Here is a 22,865-nt window from a genome sequence, read left to right on the forward strand (position 1 = left end):
TGTAATTATCCCCTGTTAAAACCTAGGTTTTGATCAGGAAACATGGAGCTGCCAGAGCCTGCCAGTGAGATTCACAGTGCCACCCACACCCCTGGCTAGGTCCTCCAGAGTATTTTCACTGTCACAGAGAAGCCACATCTTGGGTTCTCTACTCCGTTGTTTGAGTTTTCAGGGATTTGTCTTCCTATCAACAATGAGTCTTGGTTTTCTCCTTTGAAGAAGGAGAGCCTTAGAGGATGATTTATTTCCATGTTTGCTTCCCAGGTGGTTCCTGGTCATGACTGGCTTTAAGGAAGCAGCAGTAGAACCTTAGTTTCTGCTTAGGTGACAGAACTGCGCTGGGCATGAAGGGCAGACACAGCCCCCATCCATCCCACTGCAAATGCCAAGATCTCCCTACATCACTCTTTTCGCAGGAAGCTTGATCCAGCCCTCTGGCCTGAAGATATCTTAACTCCCTGTTTTTGGCTTGTGGCTCGGCTTATCTTGTAGCATCCTTTTTCCAGGGCTCTTCATCTTGGTGAAGCTCTGTGGGTAGTGATATGAATGGCTTCTGGGAAGTCTCCTCATGTGAGGGTCCACTTGTCCCTAGAGCTGGTGCGTTCTTGACTTTCGGACAATTAGCTGGTAATGGTCTGCCTCTAACCAGAATGATTGTTTGCTTGCTGTGCGAGTTTAGCAGTCTCCACAGGAATAACTTGGCGGGGGGCGGTTCTCAAAACCCATTCCATTGTGACGTTCACCAGGGCTTCCGTAAGATTCTCTGTCCTCATTGGTGGATCCTGAGGATTCTGTGGCTTCCTTCAGTTGAAAAAAAAAAAAAAAGTTCATTTCCCATGTTCAGGATGGGGGTGAGGTTCCCTTTTACCTGTTGGGAAAGTGTCCTAGGGAGAAGACTTTGGTGTTCTGAGGCACTGCTGAACATGCCCGTGAAGAACCTCCTGGAGTTAGGAAAGAAAGATCTTTGACTTATTTTCTCCATCTTCTCTCTCTTCCTTTGAGCTGCATTCTTGTGTGTCACAGTTCAGATGCTCTTCCCATTCACTTGTGCCTCCCGGGAGTTTAGACTTAACTCATGTGCAGTGACCCTCCTCCAGCTGGTGTGTTTTCCCATTTTAAAATGTTTATTGCATCAACATTGCAACAATGAGTCTATTTTAATTGCAACAATAAGTCTATTTTATGAGTGAAAAGATAAATACAAGAAGCCCAAGAATCTTTTATTTTTTTTTCATGTTCTCTTCGTGCCTCCTTCATAAGTGGATGAGATATTTATGTAATTTTCATACCTGAATAAAATTTTTATACTTCCGTATAATCAGCTGCACCTGGGATCAATTTCAGGGCTGCTGCTGAGGGGTTGTCAATATTAATGATCAGATACATCGCCCTTCTCTGTTTATGGCCACTTGTGCAAGGAAAGTGATGCTGGCTTCTTCAACTCTTTGGAGCTTGGTATTGCTGCTCTAGTATTTGACCACCTCAGTTGCAAACCTGAGATGGGGTTTGTCTTAAGCTTTATGAAACAGTCTCTCTCAGGGAGAATAAGTGTTCTAAGTGAGTGAGGAGTTTTCCTTCTCTTTTTACAAGCTCTGCAAACCCTTTCTAATTATATTCTAAGAGAAAATGTCCCAGAAAGTGTATTCCACAGGAGTTCAAATAATAGAGGCAAAGAGGGAATTAAGATCACATTTATTTGTAAGTGCTTATTGGGCCAACCATAACGATCTTCCCTAGTGGCTCAGATGGTAAAGCGTCTACAAAATTCTGCCTACGATGCGGGAGACCTGGGTTCAATCCCTGGGTTGGGAAGATCTCCTGGAGAAAGAAATGGCACCCCACTCCAGTATTCTTGCCTGGAAAGTCCCACGGACAGAAGAGCCTGGTAGGCCACAGTCCATGGGGTCACAAAGAGTAGGACACGACTGAGCGACTTCACTTTCACATTGAGCCATTACTCTGTAGATTTCTGTCTGGGAGATGGCAGACTGCCAGTGGGATGGAGTTCATATATGAATAAGAGACTGTCCCTCCATGAAGAACTTAGAAGCTACAGTATCAGAGCTTTCGTAGAACACTGGCTTCTGGGGCACTGCTTTCTTTCAGACTTGCTCTCAGGGTTTCCTGCCTGCCCAGTCCCTCCTGTGGCCTGCAGATCCATTCACAGCTTTCTCTTCACCCTGTACGCCCTTTCTGCATTGCTTTAGACACAACAGTGATGGTTTCCATACTGTGCTCTGTGTCTTCAAGTCTGTTTCTTTAGATTGGGGTATGACATTTCTTTCTTTTTTTTTTTTTTGTCTTTAAAAGGCTGAAGATTCTATTTGAAGAGAAACATGAGCATGAATAAACGGCAACCCACTCTGGTATTCTTGCCTGGAGAATCCCATGGACAGAGGAGCCTGGTGGGCTACAGTCCATGGGGTCGCAAAGAGTTGGACACGACTGAGTGACTTCACTTTAAAATGCAAAGTTGTGTTTTCTTTTATAAGAAGAGTAGAACGTCATTCTGGAGAGATCAGGAAATACAGATAAGCAGAAAGAACATGGACACAGGGAGTCAGTCCTTGTTAATGTCCATCTGCCACCCTTGTCCTCACTCTTTGTAGAATGGTATTTCTTCTGAGCTTCAGTGCATGTGTTACCCTCCTCTCAGTGCTTGAAATCCTGTCCTATTATCATTCTCCACAAACGTATCCTGGACACCTTGCCCAGCCCATCTGCATTCAGTATCCGGAGCCATTCACCCTCTGCTCGACACGTCCCACTGCCTATTCTGAGTGACAGCACCATCTTAACACGTCCCTGAAGTTGGAGTGACCTGAGTCTGTTCCGAGAGTCAGATCGATACCTCTGCTTCGCTGTGGTTATCAAGTTTTGCCAATTGGGTGTCACAGACACCTCTGGAATTTACTCAGCCTCCCACTGCCTTAATTTAGGCCTTTACTAAGTCTTGCCCAGATGACTTGGATTCCAGCCCCCACTCCAAATCGTCAGTCATTCGCACCCTGTCCACGTCATTTTCCTAAGTGCAAATGTGATTCAGGCATTTCTTTGCCTCACATCCTTCCCTGGCTCCCTATGGCTTATAAGAGAAAAAGTCTGAACCTCTTAGCACAGAGGTGACTTTATGATGTGACTACTACACAGCTCTCCTTGCTTAGCTCTTGTCCCATCATTCCTCTTTCCATAAACTTTGAGTCCATGCTTAACCATACGGTGACTCCTAATCTTTGGGCCCTCTTCCCTTTCTCAGGAATGCTCTTTCTTTCCACCCTAGGCTAACTTCCACATGTCCTTCTGTAGTCACTGCCCCTCAGCTACCCAGAACTCTTCAAGGTCCATCACGTATCTGACCCTCTTCTTGGCTAACCTCTGCTAGAGGTTGGAAATAGACTTGAGAGAATTAGGGATTTAGTTTGTGAGGGAAATAGGGCAAGTTATCTCAGCCATAGCTAACAGAAACAGGAGGCTCTTGTACAGAGCAGACAGTGGGCCCCACATCACTGGAACAAAGATGGTGCATGGCCACCACCCTTTTCCAGGTGCTTCCACACTGCACATTGGGCTTAATGACTTATTTAAAAACAAAGCAAAACATCACCTTGTTCCAAAAAAGAATTTAAAATGTCACACAGAAATGAGATAATCTAATAGAATGAGATATGGGAAATTAAAGAAAAAAAAAAGGTAAAGAACTGTGCCAAAAGGGAAAAGGAAGGTCCTAGTATCTCAAAGCCAAGGACTGCTACTACCTCATTATATTTTTGGTAGAAGGGAGCCATGAGCTTAGCTCTAAGTATTAAATTTTCCCACTTGAAAGAGGGAAATGTGATCATTACTGTGTCTAAGGATCAGTGCAGTCATTCCTGAGACTAAGACCCAAGAAGCATTCCTGTGGGTTCTTTCCACTTTAGAGGCTCTCTGAGATATTTATATGAACCCAACTTCAGATATGCCCTGTTCTGTGGAGCTGGGCCTGGTAGGAAGAGAAATCAGAGGAATTTGTTCAGGGCCCTCAAAGCCAAAAGGGTTTGCGAATGGGTCCAACTAATTGGATGGTTTTCTTGGGCCCTGAAGTCTCCTGTGCCTGCTGTTGCTGCTGCTAAGTTGCTTCAGTCGTGTCCGACTCTGTGCGACCCCATAGACGGCAGCCCATCAGGCTCCCCCGTCCCTGGGATTCTCCAAGCAAGAATACTGGAGTGGGTTGCCATTTCCTTCTCCAATGCAAGCATGCATGCTAAGTCACTTCAGTCATGTCTGACTCTGTGCGACCCATGGACAGCAGCCCACCAGGCTTCTCTGTCCACGGGATTCTCCAGGCAAAAATACTAAACAGTCTTTTGGATTCTGTGGGAGAGGGAGAGGGTGGGATGATTTGGGAGAATGGCACTGAAACATGTATAATATCATATAAGAAAGGAATTGCCAGTCCAGGTTTGATGCAGGATACAGGATGCTCGGGGCTGATGCATTAGGACGAACCAGAGGGATGGTACGGGGAGGGAGGTGGGAGGGGGTTCAGGATGGGGAACACGTGTACACCCGTGGCGGATTCATGTTGAGGTATGACAAAACCAATACAATAATGTAAAGTAATTAGCCTCCAATTAAAATAAATAAATTTAAACTAAAAAAAAATAAAATAAAAAAATAAAAGGGGACTTTATCATTAAAAAAAAAAAAAAATACTGGAGTGGGTTGCCATTTCCTTCTCCACTCCTGTGCCTAGATCTTAGTTATTTTTGAACCTATATTCTGTTCTGCTTTAAAATGCTCCAGGTTGTGCCCCCCACTCCCTTCCAAGTCTTTGCCCTCTCTCCTAGGATCTGGTTTCTCTCATCTTGCAGGGGATATTGAAATCAGAGTCAACTTAGTGTGAATTTCACTTGTTCAACAATGTGCTCTGTGTGGTGACTGCAATATATACCAGAGATGGCATGAGAGGATGCTGGGAAGAAAACAATGCTGCATCTTGCCTGGATACCCATGGATACCTCTTTTTCTATTTGCTGTTATCATCCTGTCTCCTCAAGGTACAAAGACAGAAACCAAGTCCCCAGAGACAGTTCCGATCCATTTATGGGATGTTTGCTCTTGGGGTGCACAATCTGTGATTATAAACGAAATCACAGGCCTCTGGGATTCCAGACCCAGGTTGTGAATCTACTGGCCCTGAAGTTGAACAGACTGGTTCTTAATGGCCTAGACATTGGAGGCACCTCCTCACTGGAGCCTCCTGCTGATGGACTTCCCCTGCTTGCTCCACCATGGGGTCCGGGGGTCTGTGTGAAGAGTCCGCCTTGCACCTGGCGCCTTTCTGTCTCACCCACCAAGTGAGTGGGCCCCTCAACTGTGGGGATGGAGAAAGTGATTGTGGTTTCTACAAGAGATGACCTCATTGGGGGTTTGCGTCTCTACAGGATGGTCTGCTCTTTCCACCTTTGGTGAGGGCAGTGGGTGGTCTGAATGGAGATATTTCAATCCTGGCATGACTGGTGCGGCTGTTGGATATTGGTGGGGGTGTTGTGGGGACTGGAAGGGCTGGTTTTGACAATCCACCCTCGGTCTCAGAGCTCCCCCAGCTATTCAGACTTGGGTCAAGCCCATAGTAGGGACACTTCCTTAAGACTGTCCCAGGAACTGGTCTCTTGGATGGAGCTGTTCTACTCGTCTTGACCTTGCTCTTGACCTTTGCTCTTGACCTTGATGGTGCCCTCTGTTTTGTGACACTCCAAAATGGTATCCTACATAGCTAAGCCCTGCCTTACCTCGTGTTTCGTGCTCCAGAAGGGCTCTAGGTTGGAGAACAGAGGACTGCAGGTCCTGCTAAGACAATGATTCTCACCAGGGATGAGAGAATTGGGGGTCCTGGCCTTGGATCTCTTTGGCACATCATCAGGTCATGGTGGTCCTCTGGTTGCCTCTTATTTAATAGCTTTCAGTTGTCATTATCGGTCCAGAAATCTGTGGTGGGCACATTGATGCTGGGAAATCAGATGATGACCACCACGGTGTCTTCAAAGTTAAGTCAGTTGCTACCGTCTTTTCTATATCTGTTCAAGTTTTCCCTTCTCTTGATTTACAGATGCATATACAAGACAGGCACAGCCCCATTCTTGAGAGACAGGTTGAGGGTGAACCACAAGACTTCTGTGAGGAAAAGAAAAGCTTTCTGAAGCCTAGGACTCTTCTCCTTTCTAGCCTGGTCCTGAATTCTTGTCAGCACCGAGTGGCTTGGCTATCGTTATCTTATTTTTACCCTCAGGATCTCTAAGAACTGAAATTTAAAAAATTTCATTTTGGGGAGTGGCTTTTCTGTAAGAGGCATTGCAGTTTGGGATTTCCCATGCTGATCTCACCACTGGTGATTTTGCGTCTGCAGTGGTACATCCAGGGTTGCTGAAGGAGAGAAATTGCCCACTGACTATTCTGAGGCTGTCCCCTGACTACTCTGGATAGAGCTCTGCTTCTCCTGCTTGCTCTACCTGTTCCATTTCCCTGAGAGAAGGCTTGAGGTTGGAGTCTCCCTGAAATTCAGAACCTTGGTCCTTTCTTACCTCTACTCCTGGGCACTGGGTGACAGGGGCTTACCTGGTTTCCATCATCCGGAGGGCCCAGGCCTTTTCAACTCTGTGTCCCCGGCCTCCGTGCTTTCCCTTGTTCCCATCTGCTGCACTCTGGCTTTCCTCCCAGCATCAAAGATCTAGGAGGCTCTTGGGTACTGTGAAGCTACAATGAACACGTAAGGAAAGGGAGAGGACAGAGATCTCCACAGTCCCTTTATATTTGGAACTCTCGATAAGGAAATGAGCCCTTTTCTGTTTCCTCCCTAAAGTAAAACACGGCAGTGAAATCAGGAAACCTAGCCAGACTGCTGGAATCTATCACATTGTCCCTAGTCCCCTGCTGGAGACTCGTGGCTATTGGGCTGTGCTCCTCAGACCTGGCCAGTCAGCTTTAGTGAGAAGTGGTTTCCTTCCTCACAGGGCAATTTCCCTTTCTGTGCCTCAGTTTCTTCTTCTTTAAACACGAGGAAATGATGTTGATAGGTATCTAGTTAACCACCTTGCACCTCTGATTGCTACCTATCTAGGCCACAGCTCTTGTTTCTGCTAAAAGAATCAGACATATGGCAGCGTGTATACAGGCATGGACTGCAGAGATAGGCGACATGAGGAACGTGAGCTTGGAGGTTAGGGCAGAGTCTGTTGTGAATTCTGCGCTTCCTCAATTTGATCCTCTCCTGGGAAGGTCAGTCACAGGATAGCTCCCCCTGGCTCTCTTTCACTCTCTTTTATGTTCTTCGCAGTCTGCAATCGTGGATCCTCTGCACTGTTTTTTTTTTTGCAAAGGAAAACTCAGTTTAGTTATCCCTGCCTTTCTGTGCTTCCTCCACCCTATTGGACAGCTTCTCTGATCTCCTCATGATCCAGATGCTTCTTTGAATGTCTTTTCATGTTTGGGACCAAGTGCATCCTGGGACAATCCCTCAAGACGCAGGGTGCTCTTGTCTCTTTGGTTGGAATGTTCTTGGTGCTCAGACGCTTGGTGGACATTGAGATGAACTCCCCTCTCACTGAACCAGGCAGGCAGCAGCCCTCAGGAGGACCACTGTGGTTCCCGCCACCCTTTGGCTGGCCCTTTCTCAAGAGTGTTTATCCTTCTCTGCAGCTCCACAGTAAACTCAAAAGTATAAAGTCTTTGCTTCATACTTCCCCAAATATTTCCTTTTTCCCTCTTCAAAGAAGAGCTCTTGCGATGGCTCCTTTTAAATGTTGTTCATTGGTAACTGCATTTAGAGATAAGTAGCTTCCTTTCTTTTGGAAAGAGCAATCTGTCATTTTCCCTCTCCACTCATGAAAAGGTTTCCATTTTCACTTTCCATAGTTTTTCCAGATACTTGATCACGTGTAGGTGTGGTTCTTAAGTCATTATAATCAGAGTGTGGATACAAACTTGTTTGTAAATATTGCATTGAACACTGTCTGCATTATTATTGGCCCTTAATGACTGTTTCCAAAAGCCGTATAATAGCCAATTGATTTCATAAACCAGAACATAGTTTGGTTTCTTCCATTGTTCATTTGTCCTTTTAATTATGCTGTTACAAATATTACAAAAGAAGCCTTTTACATATAGTTCTCCTTTCATTTGAGTACATTCCCTGAGTTAGATTTCTGGGTCAGAGGGTATGAATGTTTTTGTAACTTTGGGACAATTTTTCTAAGTTCTTTTCCCCAAACAGCTAACCTGTCATTTCTTTCAATTGCCATGAGTGTTAAGTATGTCTCTGGCCATTTAGGGGGAGTTGAGTGGAAGATAAAATGTGTCGGTGGCCTGGACGAAAATGGTCAAACAAATGGGTTCTTTCCCAAACAGGCCAACTTATGTTCAGAAACCACAGAATTAAGGTGAATGACTGAGTAATGAGTTTTCCTCTTTTATTCTCCCTATGCCATCTTACTTGTCCTCTCTTTTTATATGAGACAACACCCATCTTTCACCTGTATATCCAGGAAATTCTTGGAAATGCTCCTACTATCTCTTGCCACTAGACTGGCTTTAGGAAATGGTTTTATCAATTCGGCCTGCCTTTGTCTTATTACCTTGCCAATGTCTGTGCAAAACAAGAAATCCAATATTCAAATAACTTATTTTTAATAAAGTTTAAAATTCTTAAAAAAATATAAACACATGCATCCCTTAGTTCCATGTGGTGTAGGGGAATACGGCTGAGAGGGAGAGAGTAGAAGTCTGGCTCAGTTTAAGACTAGTTTGATGACAGGATGACAGTGAGGTGTAGTGAGAGGGCAAAGCCAGTGAGAGGGCCATTCACCCAGACCCGTGTTTGGCACCCAACCCAAGCACAGCAGAGTCCTCAAAGAGATTTCTTGAAAAAGAAAGAGAAATTCTGCTTCCTGCATACAATTAGTTCTTTCATAAGGGCTTTAAACGTACTAAAGGTGGAGGAGGTGGGTGGCATCTGGGTGATGATGCAGAGAGCCCTCGGCAAGTGCGAGCTCTCTGCCAGAGTCCAGAAGGCAAGGCAACTGCCCATCTCTCTCTAGGCTTTGAGTTTACTGTCTCCCACCCACAAGTCCATTTACATAAAAGGAGAGTGAGTGATGGGGGCCACTGGGAAGGAAAGCTAATCTGAACAGAAGATGCCCCTGTCATCCTGCTTCCCCAAAGCTTGAACCACACAGGGTCAGTGGGCGAGGATGAACCATCACAGTCACCCTTCAGGCTGCTCTGGATCTCTTTTAAAAACTAAGGCCAATGATGCTCATCTAATTATTCTGGAAGAGAGTAATGGATCTATGTTATGGATAAGCACAAAGATTAATGGGGCACCAGGACCAGAGGCCACCAGGGGAGTTTACTCATCGCCCTCTGACAAAGCTAATTTTAAAATACCAAAGCAGCTCCTACCTTTCTAGGAAGCCTCTGGGGATGGGACCTCAGCCGAAGAACCCAAGTAGGGTGAAAGGAATTTTTCTGAGTTGGTTTCATTTATTAATGTCAAAGCTGGCGGTGGGGAAGAGTTTTTCAATGTTTTCGATACCTCTCCAAAGAAAAGCTGGCCTTAAGTTCATCCCCAGTTGAACAGAGTTAGGTTAGACAGAGGACCTAACAGTTTTAGGTTAGACAGAGTTAACATTTTATAGGAACAGCCACCATTTCAGGACAGACTCTGCTCATCTCATTGACCTGTTACAAGTTTCCCATCTCCACCACTGTGTAGATCTTTAGATACACAGGGATAGGTATATCTATGTATATAAATACAGTATCCATACCAACCTAACAGAAGTTATCATTAGTAGAAGGGGATGGTCTTCATACAACCAAGAGGATCAGGATGTTCTGAGTGGTGAGATGTAACAGGGAGCACACTATCTCGGTTACTGGACTTGTATTTCTGCTGCCTTGAAGATTTACCTGTTGTGTGTGTGTGTGCGTGGGTGTACTTTCAGTTGCTCAGTCATTAGCAGTACATAATAGACCAATTCTCTCTGTGATTATTATTAAATAGGGTCTTCTATTGTAACTATTAACAGAAGATACTATTTAATGAATGCTTCTTGAGTGCCGTCTTCATGCTAAGTCTCCACTGTCTGCAAGATCTTAGTCTTCACATTAGCCTAACATGGTGCTTATATTATCCCCATTTTACAGATGGGAAAACAGGGTTAGAAAAGTTAAGTAGCTAACTTGTCCAAGTCCCACGGGTGGATGATGGTCCGTTGGTAGATGTTGATCAAACTCAGGCCGCTGGATTTCAGAATCTGCTTTACAAACTTATATAGTGTTAGAACACTCAAGGAAGTAAACAAACCAGGGCAAATAGGTTACAGAAGAAACCCCACAGAAATATGCAAAATTCAGAACCAGGAATATTTTGTTCAAAGGAAGACTGCCATTGTGAGTAGCCTTTCAGCGTGTGTTGTACATAAGGGTGAGCAGCTGGCATTACCTGGGGATCAGTGAGATCCCCTTCTTGGCTACAGTAGTTGGGGGAGCAGCCTTGAAAGGAGGACCATGGAGGTGCCAAGTGAGTTGACTAATGATAACAAGCACAGCTAATATTGAGCTCTATGTGGTAGGTGCGGTACAAAAGGCCTTATATACAGAATTTTATGTTAGTAGATAAGGCTACTGCTGTTTCAAATGGAAAACGAACTCAGAGGTTGAATAACTTTCCCAGCAACACATAACTAACAGGTGGCAGAAGCAGTCTAACTCCACTTTACCAAATTAGCCATCATTCTAAAAACAAAACAAAACAAAAACTATGGTTCATCCACCTTGGCTACCAGTTGGAAAAGCTGACAGTCTTAGATGAGCAGTATGTTTCTTTTAGAAGACCAATGCCTTTGAAAATTCTGAGGGGTCCTCACTGACAAGAGAAGCTAAGACATACTATATTTACTTTTATCAGATATAGTGAATCAGAAATTCTCTTAAAACACTTGTTTTGTTTGGGAGTAGTTTGTCCTCAAACTAATGAAAGCATGTGATTTGATATTGGAATAATTAATGTTCAGGCACTTAAATTAAGGGAAAAAAGAAAAACTCAAAAGCCTCGAGAGAAAATGAATTTATATTTTCAGAATAGATTCCTGCAGTGTATTCATCGTTACTGAGCTCAATGTCATTATAACCATATTATCATAGCACATCTCTTTAAAAATGGAATTTCTTATCTCATTAATACAAGAGAAGTTATATGCAAATAGGAAAATGCATAAATTTTATTTTTGGTGCCCTTTGATGCCCAATCATCACTGAAAATCAATCTGTTGTTCCTACTCAATGTGCTTCTGATTTTGAAAGGTATTCATAATACAGCATACTCTTTTTTACCCTGATTTTATCACCATGGTCAAATTAAGTCTCTTAACCATGTGTGATAACCAAGTAGTAATATCTGAGCTACTCCATGGAATCAGTATTCCTTAAAGAGTTTCCTAGTGTATATTTGGAAAGTACTTATTTCCACTTCCCACTCAGTGAAGCATTCTATGAGAATTGCAATTGTTTTGGTAGATACCGAATTATCACTTTGTTGTAAAGAAAACACTAGGAAACATTGATTCTATGTGCTCTATGATTCTAAATTAAATAACTTTATATTTTAGAGCACTTTGTAAAACACTTGAACTAAATCATTAATTTTGGGCCCACAGCTTTGGGGAAGCCAAGTGACATGTTCAAGGGAACATAGCTATTCAATGTCAAACCTAGAGTTCACATCCATGATTTCTTAACACCAAGGCTAAGTATGTTAGTCAACATACTTAAAACAAGCCCTGGAATGAATGCGTGTGTGCCCAGTCTTACCTGACTCTTTTTGACCCTATGGACTGTAGCCCACCAGGCTCCTCTGTCCACATGCTTTCCCAGGCAAGAATACTGGAGTGGGTTGCCATTTCCCTCTCCAGGGGATCTTCCTGACCCAGGGATCGAGTCCACGTCTCCTGCATCTCCTGCTTTGCAGGTGGACTCTTTAACCACTTGAGCCATCTGTGGGGGGTGGGGGCATCAATTTCAATACCAATTTTAAAATATTCTTGGTAGAAATACTAGAGAACAAAATGAAGTTTTAAAAAGAGAAAAGAAACTACTGATACATGCAGCAACATGGATGGGTCAGGCACAATGCTGAGTCAGTGAAGTCAGACGCTGAAGAGAATGTGCAACATGATTGCCTATAGAATGAAGCTCGATAATAGACAAAACAAGCTCTTACACCTGGCTAAGAGGGAGTAACTGGCTAGATTTACTCTCCTGTCTGAAACAGCTAAAACCCAGACAAAACATAGGAAACAATGGTTTTCAAGATGTTATGCAGCAAGCAGCAAAGGACAGTGATCTGTGAGAGGTGGGAAAGAAAGGAGGTCAGGCTAAGCCCCCACAGGAAGCCCTGGGATGCAGCGCTGGGAGCAGGAACTGCAGGTGAAGCCCAGTAGTGTCTCTAGAAGAGCATATGGAGCTGAGAATCTGTGCCATCAAGGTGGTGTGAGTTCTCAGGCGGAGTATGAGAAGTAGAGGGCTGGGCTGAGAAAGAAATCCATAGATTTTCAGAGTCTCCATTGAGTCTGTAGCTGAGTACTAATTAGTGCTTGTACGTAAGGAAAAAACCACCTAACAAGTGTTAGTGGGAATAGTTCCTGTGAACACCACCCAAGAATGTAAAAAATCTCATAATTTACAGGGCATTGATTGCATAGAGTACAAACACAGAACTCAAGAGTTGAGAAAAACTAGCCCCAGATTAAACAGTGCTCTGTGCTGTGCTTAGTCGCTCAGTCATGTCTTGACTCTTTGCAACCCCATGGACTATAGCCTGCCAGGCCATGACAGCAGCTGTACAGCCCGCCAGACTGTAGCTCCTCTGTCCATGGGGATTATCTAGGCAAGAATACCGGAGTGTTGGCCTTGCCCTCCTCCAGGGGATCTTCCCGATCCAGGCATCGAACAAAAATATCCAGCACCCAGCAAGGTAAAGTTCACAATTCAGTTGAGTCACTCAGTCGTTTCCAACTCCTTGCGATCCCATGGACTGCAGGATGCCAGGCTTCCCGGTCCATCACCAACTCCTGGAGCTTGCTCAAATTCATGTCTGTTGATTCGGTGATGCCATCCAACTATCACATCCTCTGTTGTCCCCTTTTCCTCCTGCCTTCAATCTTTCCCAGCATCATGATCTTTCCCAGTGAGTCAGGTCTTTGCATCACATGGCCAAAGTGTTGGAGCTTCAACTTCAGCATCAGTCCTTCCAGTTAATATTCAGGACTGATTTCCTTTAGGATTAACTGGTTTCATCTCCTTGTAGTCCAAGGGACTCTCAAGAGTCTCCTCCAACAGCACAGTTCAAAAGCATTAATTCGTTGTCACTCAGCTTTCTTTATGGTCCAACTCTCATATCCATACATGACTACTGGAAAAGCCATAGCTTTGACTAGATGGGCCTTTGTTAGCAAGTTAGTCTGCTTTTTAATATGCTGTCTAGGTTGATCATAGGTTTGTTTCCAAAGGAACAAGAGTCTTTTAATTTCATGGCTGCAGGCATCATCTGCAGTGATTTTGGAGTCCAAAAAATAGTCTGTCACTGTTTTCACTCTTTCCCCATCTATTTGCCATGAAGTGATGGGACCAGATGCCATGATCTTAGTTTTTTGAATGTTGAGTTTTAAGCCAACTTTTTCACTCTCCTCTTTCACCTTCATCAAGAGGCTCTTTAGTTCCTCCTCACTTTCTGTCATAAGGGTGGGGTCATCTGCATATCTGAGGTTATTGATATTTCTCCTGGCAATCTTGATTACAGCTTGTGCTTCTTCCAGCCCAGCGTTTCGCTGATGTACTCTGCATAGAAGTTAATTAAGCAGGGTGACAGTATGCAGCCTTGACGTACTCCTTTCCTGGTTTGAAACCAGTGTGTTGTTCCATGTCCAGTTCTAACTGTTGCTTCTTCACCTGCATGCAGATTTCTCAGGAGGCAGGAAAGGTAGTCTGATATTCTCATCTCTTGAATTTTCCACAGTTTGTGATGATCCACACAAAGGCTTCAGCGTGGTCAATAAAGCAAAAATAGATGTTTTTTTCTTGCTCTTTCAATGATCCAGCAGATGTTGGCAATTTGATCTCTGGTTCCTCTGCCTTTTCTAAATCCAGCTTGAACATCTGGTAGTTCTCAGTTCACATACTGCTGAAGCCTGGCTTGGAGAATTTTGAGCATTACTTTGCTAGCATGTGAGATAAGTGCAATTGTGAGGTAGTTTGAGCATTCTTTGGCATTGCCTTTCTTTGGGATTGGAATGAAAATTGACCTCTTCCAGTCCTATGGCCACTGCTGAGTTTTTCAAATTTACTGACATATTGAGTGCAGCACTTTCACAGCAATATCATTCAGGATTTGAAATAATAGCTCAGCTGGCATTCCATCCCCTCCACTAGCTTTGTTTGTAGTGATGCTTCCTAAGGCCCACTTGACTTCACACTCGAGGATGCCTGGCTCTAGGTGAATGATCACACCATCTGGTTATCTGGGTCATGAAGATCTTTCTTGTACAGTTCTCCTTTGTATTCTTGCCACCTCTTCTTAATATCTTCTGCTTCTGTTAGGTCCATACCATTTCTGTCCTTTATCGAGCCCATCTTTGCATAAGATGTTTCCTTGGTATCTCTAATTTTCTTGAAGAGATCTCAAATCTTTTCTATTCTATTGTTTTCCTCTATTTCTTTGTATTCATCACTGGGGAAGGCTTTCTTTTCTCTCCTTGCTATTCTTTGGAACTCTGCATTCAGATGGGTATATCTTTCCTTTTCTCCTTTGCCTTTAGCTTCTCTTCTTTTCTCAGCTATTTGTAAGGCCTCCTTAGATAACCATTTTGCCTTTTTGCATTTTTTTTTCCTCGGGGATGATCTTGATCACTGCCTCCTGTATAATATCATGAACTTCTGTCCATAATTCTTCAGGCACTCTATCAGATCTAATCCCTTGAATCTATTTGTCACTTCTACTGTTTAATCGTAAGTGATTTGATTTAGGTCATACCTGAATGGTCTAGTTGTTTTGCCTACTTTCTTCTAGTTATGTCTGAATTTTGCAATAACATGTTTGTGATCAGAGCCACAGTCAGCTCCAGGTCTTGTTTTTGTTTACTGAATAGAGTTTCTTCATCTTCTACTGCAAAGAATATATTCACAATTATCAGGCATCTAATGAAAAATTATCCGGCATGCAAAGAAGTAGGAAAATATAACCCATAATGAGAAGAAAAATCAATCAGTTGAAACTGATTGAGAAATGACACAGATGATAGAATTAGTAGACAAAAATGAAAACAATTATTATAACCGTATTCCATATGCTCAAGAAGATAGAGGAAAGATTGAATATGTTAAGTAGAGATATGAATGCTATATAAAAGATGTCAAATTAGGTGAAACTAATATACCATGATAGCGGGCAGAACAGTATTTGCTCTTGGGGAATATTAATAGAGGTGGTTGTCAGGATGGTTTCTGAGATGCTGAACAATTTTTATGCTCTATACATGTGGGCACATGTGTAAAAATCAATTAAGCTGTACACAGATTTGCTTGCTTTCCATAAATTGCTGCTGTTGTTTTAGTCACTAAGTCATATCCAAGTCTTTTGTGACCCCATGGACTGTAGCCTGCCAGGATCCTCTGTCCATGGGACTTGCCAGGCAGGAATATGGGAGTGCACTGTCATTTCCTTCTCCAGGGGATCTTCCTGTCCCAGCGATAGAACCCACATCCCTTGCAGTGGCAGGTGAATTCTTTACCACTGAGCCACCTGGGAAAGCCCCTTATGTGTATTGCTGCTGCTAAGTCGCTTCAGTTGTGTCCGACTCTGTGCGACCCCATAGACGGCAGCCCACCAGGCTCCCCTGTCCCTGGGATTCTTCAGGCAAGAACACTGGAGTGGGTTGCCATTTCCTTCTCCAATGCATGAAAGTGAAAAGTGAAAGTCAAGTCTCTCAGTCGTGTCCGACTCTTTGCAACCCCTTGGACTGCAGCCTACCAGGCTCCTCCATGGATTTTCCAGGCAAGAATACTGGAGTGGGGTGCCATTGCCTTCTCCGTTATGTATATTAATCCCCCCAAAATACGCTTTATTATGGATACTGTTTGCAAAGCAGGTCAACCTGTATGAATAAGTGGATCTTTTATTCCATCAGATGGATCAAAGTGACTGCATCTCCTCAAGAGTCTGTAATGTAATAGAGATTAGCCATCATGGAGGAGCTAGAAATGAACTGCATCATAGAGATTTACTTACCACATTATTTTAATCTCAATTGATCAATGAAGGCAGAACTAGTTGCTTGATAAATATTGTTGGTTGTCACTAACTCTTACCAATTTTTATGGAAGTATAAAATGGAGAGACAGGGAAGGGAAATTTTTATTTTATGCATTGGAGAGTCTAACTTACAAAATAAAGATTGATTGATGTGATATGTTTCACTAGGAAGTCCACACATGTAGTATAGAATAAATAGAATAAATACGGTACAGAACAAGTCAGTCACTTCTAAGAATTAGGGTATATGTGGACAAAGGTATAAGTACGGGGGTCTAGGCTGGTCTCAGTCTTTAGATGGGAGTTCTATTTTATCAATAAAAGTAGGTATCTATTGTTTTTGTTTCTCTGCGCCATTCCCACCAAACACCAAATGCAGCAAATAAGTTTTCAGTAAGTAATTCATGTAGGATTCCTATCTCTATGCTCCCCTGGGAAATTTCATAACTAAAATTATTCTGAGTTATTCTGCCTCTACAAACCAGTCAGCTCTATTTCTCACCAGAATTCCAGAAGGCCAAATTATGTATCTGAAAGCAAGGAGCCAGAATTCTTTTCCTGTAAAAGAGGGAGGGACCTGTTGGGTGGAAAAATTTCTGAAGAGGAATTTCTTAAGAGACAGGGTAAGCTATTTCTGAATATTATCCTTAGTTAAAATAATAATTGTCATCCATATCCCCATGGCATCTGGTCCTATCACTTCATGGGAAATAGATGGGGAAACAGTGGAAACAGTGTCAGACTTTATTTCTTGGGGCTCCAAAATCACTGCAGATGGTGACTGCAGCCATGAAATTAAAAGACACTTACTCCTTGGAAGGAAAGTTATGACCAACCTAGATAGCATATTCAAAAGCAGAGACATTACTTTGCCAACAAAGGTTCTTCTAGTCAAAGCTATGGTTTTTCCAGTAGTCATATATGGATGCAAGAGTTGGACTGTGAAGAAAGCTGAGCGCTGAAGAATTGATGCTTTTGAACTGTGGTGTTGGAGAAGACTCTGGGGAGTCCCTTGGACTGCAAGGAGTTCCAACCAGTCCATTCTAAAGGAGATCAGTCCTGGGTGTTCTTTGGAAGGAATGATGCTAAAGCTGAAACTCCAGTACTTTGGCCACCTCATGCAAAGAGTTGACTCATTGGAAAAGACTCTGATGCTGGGAGGGATTGGGGGCAGGAGGAGAAGGGGACGACAGAGGATGAGACGGGTGGATGGCATCACGGACTCGATGGATGTGAGTTTGAGTGAACTCTGGGAGTTGGTGATGGACAGGGAGGCCTGGTGTGCTGCGATACATGGTGTCGCAAAGAGTCAGACACGACTGAGTGACTGAACTGAACTGAACTGATATCCCCTTGTGGGAGTGTAAACAAGGCTTGGCTTGTTGGCCCCCTGAGTTTGATATTACTTTTTTTTAAAAAACGAATTGCCAGGCAGACTTTTCACTGGAGTGTCTTGTAATGGGCTTTCCCCACGTGCTGTGTTTTCTTGCTGCTGCTGCTGCTAAGTCGCTTCAGTCGTGTCCGACTCTGTGCGACCTCACAGACAGCAGCCCACTAGGCTCCTCTGTCCCTGGGATTTTCCAGGCAAGAGTACTGGAGTGGGTTGCCATTGCCTTCTCCGGCTGTGTTTTCTTAAAACCTAGCAAAAGAATTGTAGAAGTGGCCAAAAGGGGAAGAAAAGAACTAGATGAATGTGTTTAAACTTTCTCTGACTCTACATCTGCCATAGGCTGGAAGCATTGATGTTGGTCATTGGTGCAGATGCTTAATTTTTTTGGGTAACTTCAGTGAATACTCTGACCTAATACCAGGAAGTGGGGAGATATTTGGGCCTCCACTTTTTGGAGAACTAAGAAGTGTTGCTGCTGTTTTCAGTCACCCAGACAGGATGCAAGAAGTAGGGCTGCAACAATGAAGCTCAGTATTTCTGTGCTTCTGCTGATGCTTCTGTGGGAATCTTGTCACTATGTGTCCTCAAACTTATTCAGGAAGTTCCTGAGGGGGTCTCTGGGTGATATTGGCAATTTTTTCAGTTTACTACCTGTGTTCAGTTTTTCTCCTTTCCTCTTGTGCTTGACTGATGTTAGTATCACGGGAGCTATCATGGTGGATTGAATCCATTGATGCCCTTGGTTAATGACCTCCCTGGCCTTTGCTCTGTAGCACTGTAGGCTCTTCCCACTCTGCTCTGGGGCTGACTGTGTGTCTTGCTTTGGCCAATGGGAATTGCGAGATAACTTGAATGTTTTTGTTTCTTCTCTTGCTCCTTTGCCTTTGCCAAGGCAACGTATTCAGGCTAGTCTCTTGGAGGATTAGAGATTGTATGGAACAAAGCCAATCCATCAAAGCTGAGGTCCATTCTTGTGGATCACTCAAGATTCTAGAATGCAGATTGCTTTAAGTGAGCATGGCTAAAATCAGCCATCTGGTCCAGACCAGCAGAACTACTCAGTCAACCCACTAGACACTTGAACTAAGTGCTGTTTTATACCGCTGTGATTTGTGGTTGGTTGTTTTGCAGCACATGGTAGCAATGGGGACTTGATGTATGTGCCTCTGCCAGTTAATCCCTTTGAATCAGGCCCTCTGCTTCTCTCATTTTACACCTTCTAAGTCTGGCTCATGGCTTAGATGACTGTTTTCTGGATTTTACTGTCATGACAAGTAGGAATAGGATCCTTTCGTTTGCTCCTCCAAACCCTGCTGCCTGGTGCTCTCATTCATATGGGTTATCTTGAGAGCTGATTTCTTTTTAAATATGAATAATCTCAAAAGTACAGAAAATTTATAATCTGTATCAGTTCTGTATTCCTATCACCCAGATTGATTCAGTTCTTTTTCTACTTTGAAATTTGTATGTTTTCTAGGGTTGAAGTAACAAAGTTCCACAAACTAGGTGCCTTAAAACAATAGAAATGTATTGTCTTAATAGCTTTGGAGGCTAGAAGTCTGAAGTCTAGGTGTTGTCAATGTCATGTTTTTTGGAAGGCTCCGGTGGTCACGTATGGATGTGAGAGTTGGACCGTGAAGAAAGCTGAGCACCGAAGAATTGATGCCTTTGAACTGTGGTGTTGGAGAAGACTCTTGAGAGTCCTTTGGAGTGCAAGCAGATCCAACCAGTCCATTCTAAAGGAGATCAGTCCTGGGTGTTCTTTGGAAGGAATGATGCTAAAGCTGAAACTCCAGTACTTTGGCCACCTCATGAGAAGAGCTGACTCATTGGAAAAGACTCTGATGCTGGGAGGGATTGGGGGCAGGAGGAAAAGGGGACGACAGGATGAGATGGCTGGATGGCATCACCGACTCGATGGACATGAGTTTGAGTAAACTCTGGGAGTTGGTGATGGACAGGGAGGCCTGGCGTGCTGCGATTCATGGGGTTGCAAAGAGTTGGACACAACTGAGTGACTGAACTGAACTGAACTGAGAGGAGCATTGGTCTCATGGCTTTCTCTTAGCTTCTGGGGTTGCTGGCAAATCTTAGCATTCCTTGGCTTGCAGCTACCTAACTGCAGTCTCTGTCTCCATCATCACATGGCGTTTTCTCCTCCTGTCTTTACATCGTGTTCTTAAACGAATACTAGTTTCATTGGATTAAGGACTCATCCTATTCCAGTATGACCTCATAGTAGCTAATTGTATCTACAAACAACCTTATTTCCAAGTAAGGTCACATTCTTAGATACTGGAATTAGGAGTTCAGCTTATCTTTTTGCAAAGACACAGTTCAACCCCAAACACCATTGGTTTGTTAATATTTAAGATTTTTGCGTAAGTAAAAATTTACATTGTTCTCCTAAGTAAGCTTTGTATACGCTTGTGCTATTCTTGTCTGGTTTTGGTCCCAAGGTTATTTTGCCTAATAAAAATAGTTTGGGAAACGTTTTCTGTTTTATTATTTTCTGAAATAGCTTGTAAAGGGATAGAGATAATCTGTAACATAAAACTCTGGTTATACTTATCTGCAAAACTATTTGAACCTATTGAGAGAGGGGTTATTTTTGACTCTTGATTCAATAATTAGAATGCTATTATTCAGCTTTTCAGTTTCTTCCTGAGTCAATTTTTGTAATTTATATTTTTTTTCTGGAGAATTTGAGAGGAAGTTGTTTGTAGTATTTATATCAGGTGCTTTAAAAAGATCTACACTCTGTCTTTATGTTTTTTTTTCGGTTTCAATATTACTGATTTATGCTACCTATATACTTTTTGTTGTTGTTTTCTGCTTTTCTTGGTGATAAATTTATTAATATTTTCACAGAATGTGTTCTTTGGCTTTATTTTGTTATTCCTTTTTTAGTTTCTTGAATTGAATATTAAGTTAATTGAAGGACTTCCCTAGCAGTCCAGTGGTACTCTACACTCCCAATGCAAGGGGCATGGGTTCTATCCCTGATTGGGTGACCAAGAGCCTGTACACCATGCAGTGTGACAAAATATATATATATATATATATATATATCTTAATCTTTTCTTTTGTAAACAATTAATTTGACTACAAATTTAAAGCTAGCTACTTGATATGTTGTACTTTAATTATCATCTAATCTTAAATGTTTGGGAATTACAGCCTTTACCAGTAAGTTGTTTAGAAGTATGCTTTAAAAATCACAAACATAGGTATCAGTTATTTTAAGAAATAACTTTAAAAATTGTCCTGTGGACAGAGAACATAGTAAAATACTGATTCTTTAATGTTTATTGAGAATTTCCTTAAGAACTAGTTGTTGTTTAGCCACTAAGTTGTGTCCGATTCTTTTGTGACCCCATGAACTGTAGCCCACCAGGCTCCTCTGTCCATGGGATTTCCCAGGCAAAAATACTGGAGTTGGTTGCCATTTCCTTCTCCAGGGGATCTTTCCCACCCAGGGATCGGACCTGCATCTCTTGCACTGGCAGGTGGATTCTTTACCACTGAATACAGTAATTACTGGATATAGAGTTTTGTGTTCTGCTCTTAGAATAAGTTTGTGTATTGCTCTTAGAATTATACTTTAAAAAATGTTTTACTTGGTACATTAGTTCTGCATATTATTTCAGTTTGCATAGTAGTATATTAAAATCTCCTGCTATTATGATTGATTTACCATTTTCTTGTAATTTTGTCATTTATTGTGCTATGTATTTAGGCTCTTTTGTATATTATTTCATAATTTTATGTCTTCTTAACAAAGTATTATTATATAGTATTTTGCTTGGTAAATATCAATGCATTTTCCTCCTTAAATTCTATTCTATTATCATTTCTAATCTCATTCATCCAAGGGTCTCTATTTTTAACTGATGAGTTTATTTTCATTTATGTATTTATTTTTTAAATTTTCATTTATTTTTGATGTTGCTGATATATTTAGTGTTCTATCTATTATATTCTTCTTGCATGTAGTCTTTTAAGTAAATATTTTTATCGATTTATTCTACCTTTCTGCTTTGTTGGAATTAATAATATTTTCTCTTTTTTATTTTTGGTTTTCTTTGCTGCATTTGAAGTGATGGATTGTATTATGTATGTATTAAATTATATATACATACTTATATATAGACATACATTTATGTATTCAATACATAGTATTTACATATATGCATTAAATTATATTTATATATTATTATATTATTTAATGCACAATGAATTTATTTGTATTAAACGTGCATTTTTATTGTATACATGGCATATATTCTTATGGCATGTTTTTCTGAAATGTTTAATACACACAGTTAACTATGAATTTTTCTGTAAAGATATAAAGTCATTTAGTGTTACTCTTTTGCTACTTAATAATACCAGAACTACAGCATACTTTACATACTGATTGAATAACTTCCTATTTATCCTTTGTTATTCTTTAGAGCTTTAGTGTTCTTTTATTTTTACACAAAAATTTACCATTTTTAGTAGTCTAATTTTAATGATGTATTTTATTAATTTCTATGTGTGCCGTATTTTTTTTTTGTCTTCCTCTTTCTCTCTGCACTCTGTTTTTTTTCTTTTTTTCCCCAAGTAATTCCTTTCTTAGTCTGTAAACGAGAGACTATAGGTTCCCTTTTTATTTGTATATATAATATTTAACTTTTTGAATACTAGTTTTACTGGATACAGAATTCTTGGCTGTTAGTTATTTTCTCTATAGATGTCCTTTGCTATCTATTGACACTGATTAGAAATCTACTTTCGGTCCAAATGTCCTTAGCTTATGGGTCGTATTTATTTCATTGGTGTTTACAGTTTTCTCAACTTACTGTTTGTGTTAATGCGAATTTATCTCTCAGCTCTGACTTCTAACTTCTCAGTATTGTTTCTCTGCCATCCTCTCTGTACTTTTCTTCTTAAGCTCTCATTCAATAGATGTAGATTCATGTCAGGCCCTTTCCACCTACCCTACATGTCTTGTCTTCTCACTCATATTTTTATTATCTTTATTTTACTGTGAAGAATTTCAGTTAATTTCCTTTGTATAGTCTCTTCCAGTTCACTGTTCTCTCTTTAAATTGTCTCTGGCATCTGGCATTTATTTCACCTGAATTT

The sequence above is a fragment of the Bos indicus x Bos taurus genome, chromosome 8, assembly GCF_003369695.1.
Source record: "Bos indicus x Bos taurus breed Angus x Brahman F1 hybrid chromosome 8, Bos_hybrid_MaternalHap_v2.0, whole genome shotgun sequence".
Classification (NCBI taxonomy): Eukaryota; Metazoa; Chordata; class Mammalia; order Artiodactyla; family Bovidae; genus Bos; species Bos indicus x Bos taurus.